Source organism: Crocodylus siamensis, chromosome 1 (assembly GCF_052110815.1).
Source record: "Crocodylus siamensis isolate JL-2025a chromosome 1, ASM5211081v1, whole genome shotgun sequence".
NCBI classification, from domain to species: domain Eukaryota; kingdom Metazoa; phylum Chordata; order Crocodylia; family Crocodylidae; genus Crocodylus; species Crocodylus siamensis.
In genome coordinates, this window is record NC_143395.1 from 133,911,606 (window position 1) to 133,926,347 (window position 14,742).

General features: G+C 41.0%; 1 protein-coding gene across 6 annotated transcripts in view; it reads left to right on the plus strand.

The window, feature by feature from the left end:
- The window catches only part of SMOC2 (SPARC related modular calcium binding 2), a 227,178-nt gene that overhangs the window by 76,686 nt on the left and 135,750 nt on the right, over nt 1-14,742 (plus strand). The window lies entirely within an intron of this gene.

A 14,742-nucleotide genomic window follows, 5' to 3' on the forward strand; every position in this document is an offset into this window, starting at 1 on the left:
TTATAGTTTTTTCTTAATTTTTTCCAAATGCACTGATAGCATATATATGTGTATATACTTTTCCATAAAAAATCACTATTTTTTGGCATGTATGGCATTATATGGAGATCAGTTTTATCAGTGTTGGCAAATCGAGCTGCATTTGTTCAATATTTATGTTTTGTATCATGTGTTATGTCCTTTTAAACAATTGCTCTTTAGCATAATTGTAGTTCTGATAGCTGACTCCACAACACTGCTCAGACGACTTAAATATTAATATTGTCAAACTGCTACACACAACACAAAGCTCAAGACAATGGTGTTTGCCCCTCAGTTTAGTGAGCACTACATTTATGGATAATTTTAAATCTTATTTTCTTAGATATATGAGATATTGTTTAAATGCATGGTTGCCTATTGTACACCTGGTGGGTATCAGCGAAAGAGAGAGATTAGTGATATTTTCACTCTCAATTTCATAGGTTTTTTGTATTTAATTTAATCAAAGCAGCCTTACAGTGTCAAATGACCTACCCCTTTGCTCCTGCCCATGGCAGCAATCATCTGAAATAATTCAAGCTGTGAAAACACATTTGAGAGCAGAAAAAAGGAGGCCAACTGATCTCATTGCAGTTTTAATCTTTGCATCTCCATCTGTGACAGTATCACCTTTGATAACCACACTCAGGCACCCCCTTATTCTGAGGAAGTCCTCAAATTAAGATTTGTGAGGAGTGGGATTTCTGTTGCTGGTGATGGATTGATTAGTTAAAGACCAGAAATCTTTAGCCAGTCAAAGGGTTACTTTTCCTTTCCCTGGCAGCTTTCAAGGTTTAAAAAATTGTTTTCATTCCACATTGGATGAAGAACAATTTCCAGCAAAACAAAAATTGCTTTGTAATGTTTGTCTTTTCATTTAGGAAGAAGTGGTATGCATGTATGTTTGTGTAAGGTGAATCACTAGGACACTGGCCTAAGATGTAGGAAAACCCATGTTCTGTCAGATTCGGATGGGAGTTTTTCAACCGAGGCCACTCTGAATCAGGTTAAGCAGGGACTTAAACCTTGGTCTTGCTTTCTCTTTCTCTCTCGGCTGGATCCCACACCTGACAGTAAAAACCCTCCCAATGTTGAAACTTACGTTTCTACAAAACATTTCATTTAGTTGAAAATATTTCAGACTCCTCTCATTTTCAGTTTTAGCTTACTCACAAAAAATCTAATCACCCTGGCAGTGTATGCCCTACAGATTTTGGACTAACCTATAGGTAATTTCTCATTAAATTTGTCTAGAGGTTTATACACATGCAATCAACAGGGTTCAAATTATACTCTGACTCTAGTGGGGGTCTGCAGTTGTGGCAGCTAGAGAGAGTCACTGCTGCCGCTGCCACCACCTGAGCTGCTTAGAAAGGTGCTGGGCAGGCCAGGGGCTCTCGTCTGTTATGGGGAACTTATGGAGGGCTCTCATCTCTTAAGGGGGGACTCAGCCCCTCCAAGTCCCCCCTTATTTCAAACCCTGGCAATAAAGTTTGACTCACATTTACATCAAAATCTCTTCACAGATTCCTTTCTCTACTTCTCTGCTCATGAATAATAACACAGATGTTAACGTTATCTGTTTGATATATTTGACATAGTCAAAACACTAACGTCAGAAAAATTTCATTGCCTGTTAGGACTAATTTTTTTCTCTTATTTTTATTTGAAACCCAAACAGTAACATATCTACAGAGCTTTCATCCTCAGCTCCTTTTATCCACTCCTATCATTCTGTCCTGGGTAGTTGTAACAGGGTGCATTTACACCTGCTCATTAAATTGCTCCCAGGCACACATCAACACGCGCACCCCGGTTGGGAGCAAATTGAGCCTGACAGGAGCAGCCTACTCCAGGGCTACTCCTACCTGCTCTGCCCCCCTGCAGCAGCCGGGGCAGATCCAGGCTCCCCTGGATGCCAGCCCCAGGTGGACAGGAGGCACTGAGGGCAGTTCTGGGCTGGTATGTGGCACAGGAGTCAAGGCTGGGCTTTGGGGGATAGGAGGAGCTGCCCTTTGCTCTAGGAGCAGCTCCCAGCTGCATGGAGCTTGGGGTTGGCTGTGGCCAGTGCTCCTGGGAGGACCACATGTGAGCCCGAGCCACCAGTTGTGAAAATGGGGCCTCTGGCACCCATACTATACCTGTCCTGCCTTCCCCCAGGAGCTGTGATTTCCCCCAGGAGCTGCAATCACAGTGGCACTGGGGCCTAGAGCTTCCCCACGTTACATACCCTGCAGCTGAGGGAGAGGTGCTGGGGTGCAGGGCAGCAGGGACAACACAGCATCTTCAGGGCTGGGAATTGTCCTTGAGCCGCTGAGTGGCCTATCCCATCCCTGGCTGGGATGTTTGGGCCCCTGTTCCCCTGTGGTACCTGGTATCACAGCAGAGCCAAGCCCACCCTGTCAGCAGCCTCACTTAGCTTTGGGGCTTCTGTGGAGCAGGGGTCCATGTGGGCATGTTGTCCCCCACCACGCAGTTACCATACCAGTGTGGTGATCCACTCGGTGCACATGCAGAGCTCTTGGCAAGGGGCAGGCAACCACCAGTGTGTCCATCCCCTGTGTCCCCATGCCTACCTGTTCCTTGCCCTCTGCCTTGGTGTGTCTGTTCCCTGCCTTGCCTGTATCTATCAGTACTAGCAAATGGTGTGTCAGGCTAATTTAATACACAGTAATTGCTGCACACATGCATGTGATGACATATTATTGTGCATTAGATTAATCTAATGCACATTAAAGCAACTTGTGTAGACATGCCCACAGAGACTTAAATAATTATTATGGGGACTTGCCTGAGTGTGTATTTGAATGTGCATACACAAAGATAATAAAATTATGGAAGGGTAAACTGGTTTGAAAATAGCTGCATCCTAACTTTCCCTCTCAAAAACCTGATTCTGATGAAACTGGTACCTTATTAATAATTAACTTAGTGATGTTAAAAATCCATGCGATTAATTTTTTCTCTATGTTCCATTTTTTTCTGTACTCGTATACTTCCAGGCAATGCTGGACTCATATACCAAAGTGCTAGAAATGTTATGAGAAATCCTATTCTTGTAAAATTTCCAACCCACATTTGTAGCTTCATGAAGTTCTCATAGTTTGAATAATTTTAGATGAACATGTACATTTTTGGATGCTTTGCCAAACTAAGCCTTGATTTCTGAGCTTCTTGGGGTTTGTCTCTGACTAGAAACAGACATTGCTTGTGTAAGAAAAAATAGAATATAATCAGTACAAGAAAAATAGAGAGAGCTAAAATTATTATTTGAGCTGCAGTTAAACCTAGAGGCACCAGCTGATAGAAGGGTCCATTGTATATTCAAATAGTCTGATATAAATAGATTAGACAAAGTGTGTGTAAAGCTCATATGGGAGTTCAGTAGGAGCTGGGCCTCAATAACAGGACTGGATATCTTGATTGCCTAAGAAGTGAGCCTGGATCAGACAGAGAATTATACCCGTCAGGCTAGGGTTCCAATGGCATTTTGAGATCAGGCTCCTGTATGTTTCTGTTTTCTATTCAAAGGGAAGGATAATATCTAATAATGTCTAATATCATACTGTCCAACTTTTAAACAGCCAGGGACTGAACACTCTGTGGGCCACCCCAGTGACTACCTCTGTACCACGTGCCCATGTGGATGCCCTACTGCTACATCACATGCCTGTGCCCATGTGCCCCCCCGCTGCACTGTGGGTCTACACAGCCACAGGCTCACACTCATTTCCCTACACTGAGCCACTGACCTGCACTGCCTCGTCCATTGAGGCAGGAGCAAAAAACGGGAGCAAAAAATGGAAGCCAGAGGAACAGTGTTGCCAGGTCTTAAATATGAAATGATTGTGTTGGAAGCCCAAAATTATCATAGTTTCTGAAAAACTATCATACACTGAAAAAAATAAGCATGCATATAAGCATAAATCTTCCTCTTTCTTAAGTAACATTATGTTGCCTTATACTGTTACCATTACATCCTTCACCATTCTACTTGACACTGCCCACTGAGATTTTGTTTAACTCTTTCTCCAACTGGTTAAACTGGATTTATTACTATGATTATTCCTTTCTCTTTGTTTTGAAGTTCAGGTCTGTGTATTGTAAATAATTATGCAGTTACTCACTATAACTTGCCAGTGAGTGAATGAGAACTGGCCATCAAAGTTGAAACATTTCTTTATTTCAAGGCAAGCAGTCATAAGAAAGTGCTGACAGGAAACCTAAAAGTTGGTTAAGACTTCTTGAAAGTCACTTGAGTTTTGCATATGCTGCATCAATTAGCTGCATAAAAAATATTGTACATTTTGAACTCTTTTGTATTATCTGTTGTACATTGTACAAAGGTTGACATTATTGCAGAAATACAATAATTACCATACATGTAGCAGTGCTGCAGAGGAGGGAGTGGAGAGTCTGGAGATTTTACCTACTGTTGTAGTTGGAGCAAAGAGTGGTTGGAGCAGCAGCTGGGTGGGAGCCTGGGGCTGCAACTTAATCCCTTGCAGGACTCATGCCATAGGCTGCCAGTTGGACAGCCATGGTCTAATAGTTGGAGCAAGAGAGGGGGAGTAAAGATTTCAGCATTCAGTTTGTGACTATGCTTTAGCTTGGATATGGGGCAATTCATTGTGCCATGCCCTTCGTCCCCACTTGTGAATGAGTAGCTATCAGCATTTCACAGAGTTGCTGTGGGGCTTCATACATGTTTATAAAATGTTTTTAGATTTTTGGATGAAAAATGTTGCATGATATAGGGTGCGTCTACATGTTTCCAAGCTGCTGTATGGTGACATTGCTATGGCGCTGTGGTTTAGTACTTCTTTTTGGAAATACTAGGGCATGACACAATCTGGGTGCACCGCTACATCAGTGTAGCTGGCCATCATATATACACCCACTACATCGTTGTAGTGCTCCATACGGCAACTTAGTGCATTGCTATGTCTTTGTAGGGCAATGTGTAGATGCGCCTATAGTGTAATAAAATAACCAGTATATTGTCATTGCTTGGGTCAAATGATCATTGCCTCCAGTGAATTTTATCAAAGGGAGTCCATATACTTTAATGAGTGTTTGACCTTGGGGAGTATTGAGGAAGTACTCCAAAATGTGGATATTTAGGCCCAGAACCAGCTAATAGTTGAGGCACATGTGTAATTATTAGCAGTGTAGCCAGGTGCCCAGGCCAGCCACTACAGAGGGGCAGTGGCAGCTTATAGCTGCTGCTGCTACTGTGATCATACAGCTGTGGCAAAAGCCATGTTGTTTCCCTCTACCATGTCAGCCCCCAGGGCAGATGCGGCTGTTGCCCAACCCTAGTTATGCCATTGATAAATATAAGCACATGGTTAGATTTCAATTAGACTCCTCATGGGTGTAAACTTAAATAGCTTCTCTGGCGGCAGCCTAACATTTGAATTGTCTTTGTTGATTGTCTGTCAGCACATATGGCTGTATGTTTGTGGCTGTGTCTGTATAAGAGGCAATATGAAATGATGATGTGTGATACAATGTGACAGGATTTTTTTAAGTCATGGTTTTTTCTTATGGAAAAATCATTTTGGATATTATAACTGTTCTATAGGCTTTTAGAACCTTCTGTTCAAATTTAGATCATGAAATGTTTTGAAGGTTGATTTCAAATTCTGTATAAAGAATATGTAAATACTCTGTTAATTTATAGGGCTTTCAGAGTCATTTCTGTAGAATCCTCTTGGTTCAATTTTTAATTTTGCCAAGACTTTTCCATTAAGCTACTTACTGAACAAGGCTCTACCTATGAATTTTGAAAATGTAGATTTATATATTTCCATATAAAGATTTTATAATGTTATTTAGACTTTACAAACCATTCTTATTTTCCATGACAAACAGCACATATTGTATATTAATTGTTTTTTTAACTAAAATGACAGCTTTGGCTGGGGGCTCTGAAGATTGAAACAGTCTGTTATACAACCATATCTCTGTCCCATTTTTTGAGAGGGCAAGCAACCAACTTTTTTCATAATTAGATTAGTGGGATACTTTCTGTATTATGAGAGGATCAATGAAATTCTTCAGAGGCCAAAAGCTGTTAATGTAGCCCGAGACAGAGCATTTGAGCATTTGATGGGCGTTTCTTCATCTTACACCCCAGCATCTTCAATTCTCGAGTCTGTAAATCCTGCCAGACTACTGTGTCTTGTTCAAAATGAGCAATATCTATAACAGAAGTGTCCAGTGGAGGAAAAACAGATTTTTATGTCTCTGGTGGACTATCAAGAGAACAATGAATAGCTGCCAGCAGCAGCTCATTACCCAACATTAAAGATGCTGTATGGATGGATTGGAACAAGTGGTACTTTAGTTCAGCCCGAGTCAACTTAGCTTTCTTTAAATATTCAGGCTCTCTGTATGTATGTTTATAGAGGTTTGGGAAACTGACGGTGAGGAGGTTGAAGAACATACGCTATGTTTGCTTTTGACTTTTAGACACCAGTGGAACTTTTAGCTTGGCTGTCGAATACTTTACACAAACGCTTGCAAAGCTCCATGTTCGTCAGCACTAGTAATGCTTACTCAGACAAAGCTTGTATTGTCTTTAAGAGGAGATTTGCCTCAAAAGGCCTGGAGGGGCATGAGGATTATGCTCTAACTTTTTGCCCCAGTAATAGCAAAAAAAAAATCTCTTTTTTCCTCTTCAATTTATTTTTAAGTGAGCATAGCAGATATAGTGATGACACCTTGGAGACAGCATCCTTGGGCATGTCCAGATGAGCATGCATGTGTGGTTTGCTGTGCTGCGAAGTGCACGCACCACACATACAAATATTCACGATGCTGCCAATTTGCAGAATGGTGGGTTTTTTTACATTGGGAGATCCTGGTGTCAAAAAAACCCACATCAGAAAAAAGCAACGTGGCTCGTGTGGCGGCAGTGTGTGCCACCCAAAATCAGAGCCTGGTTAGCCAGAGCCACTCTCCAGCTGCCAGCCAGGCTCCACAAGCCCGGGTCACTGCTGCTGGAGCCCCAGGAAACCTCCTGGGACCCCAGGAAGCCTCAAGCACAAATATGTGCCACTGCTACTTGTCCCTGGGGAACGCATGTTCCTGCTCGTGGGGACATGCCCCTTGTGTCCATTAAACAAGTTCATTGTGGGTAAGGCAAGCTTCTCTATGCTACCCTGCCAATGTACCTCAACATCACAATATACCTTAGGTAAAGTGCCAGTTTGGGATCCTTGCCTCTTGAGCTCTTGGCTTTGCTGAGACTGCATAAAAAGATGTCCATTCTGGTGATGGACGCTTAGCACATCCATCACCATAAAAGTAGAACCACCAACTCATTTAATACTGGCCACTTAGCAGTCATGTAACAGCTATCTCTGCAAAGCATTGATGAGGTAAGAGTACAAGGCACTGTAGACCATTACTGATACCTGCCATCACTGCCATCTGGCTTCTCAGTAGCAATCACATATTCTAAACAGGTCAGTATTGTTTCACTTCTTATTAGTTAACTGCTTTAGCATTCAGTCTTATGTGACACTCATTGTATGGATTCATTCTTTGCAAAGGCAATACCCACTTGGTCTCACTGCTCAATACAAGCACGTCCTTGCACATAATATTGTTATTGTTACCCTATAGTCACATAGATCCCTTTCTTACTGGGAAACTCTATACATTTATGTTTAGCTTAACTGATTTATGGTATCTTAAAGAGCCTTTCTGTTTAAAATTGCCATCATTTTACGGGCCGTCATAGACATAACAAAAGGTACTATCTTCATTCCCAGTTTCACATAAAGAACTGAAGCACATCAAAATATGAGTGGAATTTCACATAAAAAATATTTTGCTGTTTTCCCTGTGAGAAAGAAATGCGGTGTTTCAGTAACGTTGAAAACCAGAGTTCATGGCTGTGGTGAAGACATTTTCACTTTTGTTTTTTGAGCTTATTTGCAGAATACATTTGTTAACAAGTTGCAAGCACATAAACTTAATTACAGTCCACACTTCAATTAAGACCCAAGGTAAGCTTTTCTTTAAGGAAAAATGCTACTGCTCCACTGTGACACCCTACATATTGGTAAACCATTATATTAGAGTATTCACTTTAACTCTACCACAAACTTCTACCTTAACGTTATGAAAGATATGCTTATTTTGAGCCATTCCACCCTACCAAACCTCCACCTTTTGTTCGAAGTCTATTAAGATAGTGTTTTCACTACGCTTGGAAGATCTCAATATACCTTTATATTTAAATGAATGCTTCTAATTTCACTGAAGTGAATTAAGGTAGAACTGGTCCCAGATAACAGCCAACACCTTGGATTTCACTTGGACACAAAGTGAAATTCAGCATAGTTTATGGAGTGAAAATGTCATATACTTTGCATCTTGCATTGTTCCATTTCTTTGTCTTGTATTCTTTTCATTATAAAATAAAATCACAGAAAATGGAAACCAAGTCATTTATATAATTTTATTGAAAAGGTATATTTTAATGAAAAAATGATTTTTTTTTTCATAAAAAAGTTGTTTGCTTCTCTTTACCAGTACTTTCTCATTGGGAATACTGAACATTCAAATGCAGGTGGAATTTGAAATGGGGACAAAGTAAAGAATGTGGATCCTGTTTCAAATGTTACACCAAATTTCCCTGTACTTTGATAGCATGTCAGTTGGATCTTGGTGCTGGCCTGTTCCTTTCTTCAGATGCGTCATCTTTTTTACGATGGCTTATCTGCATGCAGAGATTTAAAAAACAGTCAGGTTGCACAGGAGTAGGCCGTGTGAAAATTTCTCCTTAGAGTCAAATGTATCTTCCCCCATGAATAGAGCTGGGCAAAACTCTTTTGGTTCCATCCGTGCTATTTCACTTTGAGTTTAGTACAAAATGAAGATCTTAAACAAATTAAATTGGAACTATGAAGACTGAAGCCACAGTGCAGCTTGGAGGCCTTGAAACCACAAAACAGCTATTGACAATGGCATAACTAAGGGGCGACAACTGAGGCACCAGTCTTGGGCACTGACTTTAAGGGTGCAAAAATAGCAGCTACCACCACTGTTCTCTCAGTCACTGTATTGCCATGGGCAGCCCAGCTGTGGTTGCTGTCCTGTGTGTTGCAGCCACCCAGAACTGCCTAGTTACACCTCTGGTTATGACTATCCTTGGATATTTAATTTGGATCGATTAATTGATCTGTAGTCTCCCCATTAGACTCATTCAAAGGGTTTGTGAATCCTTGTGGTCCTTTCAGAAAGCCCTGTTTTTAATTTGGGTGGGCAGCAAACTAGAAATCTGAAGGGTGGATTATTGTTGTTTCAGGGTTTGCTGCTAATATTTAATGCTCCTCTGCTCTTATTGTCTCTGTTCATATGAACTGTTACAAGAGAAAGAAATGTTCTTATGAGCCAAGGAGCATGAGAAGCACAGCTTTTCTTATTTTACCTCAAACCTTAATTATCTAAATTGCTTAAAGTTAGGTGTACGCTTAAATAATGTGTTGAATTAGGGCCACAGTTGCTGTTATTAATGTGCTGATAGAGTGTATGCTTCCAAATAGTAAGCCAGGGGAGTGGGGGCGATTTAAGGACAGGTAAAATTATTTGGGCTTCTAAAAGTGATATTGCATATTACAATTAGACCATGTTAAGAGCACTTAAAACTGCAATGATCACACATTAAGGCTAGTTAACAACTGCTAAGTGTCCTCAAGGCATCTTAAAGTTATGCCTCTTGGGGGTGAGGATTATCTTCGAGCTGCTTGTGGGGGCAAGGATCTGCTGGGCAGCTGTAGGACGCAGTGGAGGCTGGATCCAGGTGGTTTGGGGCAATGCACACAACAAAGATCCTGGGAGCAGGGGACCCCCTTTACCTCTGTTGCCCTCACCACACTGTTTTCAGGTGGATTGGGGTGGCAGAGCAGTGATTTGTGGTGGAGGGGGATTACAGGGGTTCATGGGGAGAAGGGGGGCAATTTAAGGGGAAGAGGGATGATCCAAGCAGCCGGGCTGACCTTATGGGTAGGCGATGTGGGCGACCACACAGGGAGCTGTGGTCAGGAGGGCACTACACACACACGCACGCACGCATGCACATGCACACGCACACGCACACACATGAGTAGTCATCACTCACAGCAGCACTCTCCCATGGGTCCTGCCCTGTCCCACCCCGGCCGATCCCCACACCAGGCAGGAGGAGCAGTACCCAGCCCAGTCTGAGCCCCACCTATAGCCACTGCTAAGGAGGAGTTGGGCAGGGCATGTGTGGGCAGGGTGATGCCTACTCCAGTCGGCCCACCTTGCTCCTGCACAGCAGCTGTGATGCCTGCCCACCTGCCTGCCTGCCTAGCACACCATGCCATGCTGCCTCCCTGCTGGACTTCACCCTCTGGCCTTGCACCCCTGCCCACCTGCCTCTTCCTCTACCTGCAGCAGCTCCACTGTCTTGGGGGGGAACCAGAATGCAAATTTGCCCAGGGCACCATTTTCCCTAAGTCTGGTCCTTCCAAACAGTCCAGGGGACTCCTTCACTTCTTCCTCCCAGTCCTATACTGTAGCTAGAGAGCCAGCCAGTGGGGCAGACATGAAGCAGTCTTGCAACTCCTATCCATGCCCCTGTTCTCCAGCCCCTCTATCATCAGGCCTGAGCAGTTCATATTAGGGAGGGTATTAACCCCAAATTTTTGACTGATCCCTAGCACTGGCTAACCTTAACACAGACTAACATTCCTTAGACTTATCACCCGCTAACTCTAATGTGTAATTTCACCGTAAGAGGTAGCAGGCCCAGAAAGTGTCTAGATTATGTATATTTATTTTAGACTGGCTTGTTCAAATTTGCATGGACGTCTGTTCAGCTTTTTGTTCAGCATAAGAACAGCTAAGCATATGTGAACAACCATGGGAGACCTCGTAAATCATTTTAACAAAGTGATAAATGTTTCTGATCTGTTCCATGGGATTTTCCATCTTTAATGAAATAAATAGCTAAAGAAACACTTAGAGCATTTTGTGTATAAATGCATAACAGCTCCATGACAAACATACTCATTTCCCCTGAACCAAGTAAAGGTTACTTAGTGGATTAGGGAATGTGGTTTTTTTTCTTCTTCTTGAAATTATATATCTTTATATACAACCTTAAAGAAAAAAATGCAGGATGAACTAAATAAAAAATCTTGCAGAAGATTTATGCATTTTCTTGGCACTCTATTTACTTTTCCATTTGAGAACTGGGGTTCCTAGGGAATCCAAAACTTGCTATAAATTCAATTCACACTGGGATGTCATTTTAGAAATGGTGTTTGCATCCATGCAAAGATTGTGTCATTGTTTCCATAATAAAGCTCAAGGTTTTTCAGGCAGAAACTTTTCTCCCTAGATACACCCTTGCAGACTTAGCCAGCTGAATTAAAGTTGATAATTTTCCCTTTCCTCTGAAGCTTTAAGTATTGGTCAATGTAGTGTGGGATACCAAACACTTGATCAACTGGAGAAAGACTCTCCAGTACATGTAATTCCTCTGGTAGCTATAAAACTACTCTTGCTTTAAGCATCCTTTTGCATATTTCAAATTTTGGGCGTCTAAGGAGTGAAATATAAAGTGCCATGCCCCTAATTTTATCGGGCAATAGAACTTGGTTCTAGATCTTGCAAATATACATGTTTCACTCAGGGCACTAGCCCTGTTAGAGGTTTACCACAGTGTTAATATGGCTAAGCTTAACGTGTGCCTTCCAGGGGCTAGTGGTCACCACTGTAATTTAAACAGTCCTATGGTCCTGTCTGAATTGCAACAGTTCCTCTGGATTTCCTTTACTTTGTGTAATATCTACAGCTGTGTGAGTGTACCAACACACGCCATTAATGTGCAGCGTGTTCCCTGGAAGCTCCCAGGCACACTGTTTACATTTATCTGCAATAAATTTATCTGCCTTTGGAATGCCTCTGTGATAATACAACTATTAGAGATACTTTATAACTCTATCAGTATTGTAGTAGAGCCCTTATATGCTAGAATTTAGATCACTTTTAATATTAGCAGCAAAGCCTGGCCTGCAGCACACTGAGCTGGGCTGGAGCAGGCTGAGCTGGCAGAGGGCGGGGGTGCATTAGCTTCCCAGCTCAGGGCTGCTCTGACTGGGCTCAATGTCCTGTGGATGAGCTGGCTGGGGCATAAGGGTGCTTCAGTAAGGGGGCTAACCAGCAGGCAGTGCCTACACTTGTGCTGCTATGCAAGAAAAAACTCTGCAGCAGGGTAGTGCTTGTATTTACAGGGAAGTATTTACAAGTACTATCCTGCTGCAGAGTTTATTGGTTCTTTTGTGCCCTGATAGGGGCACACATGTACATACTGAGACATTTACTGTGCAGTTAATTAATCAACTGCATGGTAGATGTCCCATGTAGACACTCCCTGTATATTGTGAACTGCTATTCAATCCTATCCCACCTCTCCTGCTACCTACCACATACATCCCTGTACCAAAGCTTGAGGCAATGTCCTCAAGAAATAGCCACAGCTCTGTTGATTCCTAAGCAAGAACCTTTAAAGATTGTGCTCAGAGTCTTGACTGCAGTATAGAAATATCCCAGTCAATTTTTGTGCCAGGGGAATTCCCTCCCAGACAGAAGCAGAATTTTAGGAATCCCTTATGTTGCTCCAGCCCATTTTCCCAGAGTACAGAACTCAGAGATGCCACTCACGTGATTTAAAATTATGTGTCTGCGCGTGTGCGCAGAGTCAGATACTCTGCTGTCTAAGTCTGAATAAATAAGACCTCAACCTTTTGATATGTACTAGAACAAGTCTTTTAGCCATTCTTCAGATATTACTTTAGTTCAGACCTGTAGATTACCAGTAATTTTTCCCCCGCTATTAATACTTGTTGAAGAGAAAGATTGGGTTCAGTGGAAATTCCAATCACAAGCTACCAACAAATCCAGACCTTTAATATAAAGAGATAATTTTTTTCCATTTTTTTTTTAATGGAATGAAAACAGATTTTGTTATTTAAAAATATCAAACCTTCTTTGTGGAGCTGGAAACCCAAATATAGCAGCTCTATGATGGTACACGGTTGTTCTAACAACAATGCTTAGAGTTGTACAGTGCTTTTTATCTTCAGAATAACTCTTGGACATTTCCTCTTTTCTGATCTCATACTCTTTGGTACCATTGTGAGACCAATCATTTCAGAAGAATTGTTTCTGATTTATATTGAAGTAAAAAAATATTACAATCAGGGACATGAACTAATTAATACTCAGCATAAATCTGCGGGGTAGGTATCAGAATATTTTAATCTAGGTTTGCAGCCTAAAATAATAAAGTGCTTAAGTACAAAATCATCCTTGTTATTACTTAACAGAAAGGATGGTTGTGTGTGATCTGAAGAAATGGGATCCCTTTGTGTGATCCTTTTTGCGACAAACATTTGGTTTGATTCTGGGCAAGTTGTTTTTTCTGGACATCAGTTACCCATCCGGGGAAATGGAAATAAAGATCCAGCCTTTTACAATTAGGTCCTTGCATTTGACTGGGATCTCTAAGCTGTACGGTAAAAAAACAAACAAACGAACAAACAAAAACCAATCAATAATAACCCCTTTAAATCCAATGAAGTTTTATTTGTGATAAATTTAGCCTAAATTTAAATTGCTAATCTAATGTGTCAATGTTAAAACAGGATATTTAATATGTTTCTTTATCTTGACCATGCTTTTACATTTTTTGCTTTTATCAGTTTCTACTGCACCCCTAACTTTAAATGTATCAGTCTTCTTCCGTGTGTTATAGTGATATCTTGACAAAGGAATAAAGCTGAATAATTCACAAGGCTATATCAGAAATAGTATTTTAACTGTTCATTGTTTCAGCTACTAACGTTGATAAGACAACTTTCTATCAGGTTTGTTTTGTGGTTTAAAGGGGACCTGTAATTCCATGCTACTAACTTTTAAATGCTTCCTACGGCTAAAAAACTCAAGAAATACTACACTTTAATCTTGAATTTCATATTCCATTTAATTCGATCACTGTAGATTCTAGAAGTATTAGACTGGCTGCAAATATGTAGCCTTAGAAATTGGAGATGTACAAGAATAATGTGGTAGGCAAGTTGTTTGGAGAATTTATCTGCCTTTGGCATGCCTCTGTGATAATACAACTATTAGAGATAATTTATAACTCTATCAGTATTGTAGGAGAGCCCTTATATGCTAGAATTTATATCACTTTTCATTTTAGACACTTAAACCACATGCCATTCTACACAAAAAATGAGGAGAAAGGTCCACCAAAAGAGTGATTTATTTTCAGTTAAAACACTGACTGTATTAAAACCACATGTTATTAAGCACTCTATAACCAAACCAAGACTCAGAATAAGGCCTCAGACATTGAAGCTAGCTTAAACACTTTTTTTATTTTGTAGCTGTGACACTGGATAAACTAACAACCTCTACCTCCACTGCACAGTACATTAACTATAATTTCCCTTGGTGAAAATCTAACAAGGTATTAAAGTCCCGGTACAAAACAATTTCGCCTTATATTAGCTTACTTCTTCTGTGTCTTTGTGGATGGCTGAATGCTTCTGAACATGTTAGATGACATATCGGGCCTGAAACATCATAATAATTTAATTTATTTAATCTTATCAGTATGTCAAAGTTGCAATGTTTTGTACTTCACATCATTTTACAAACATGGAC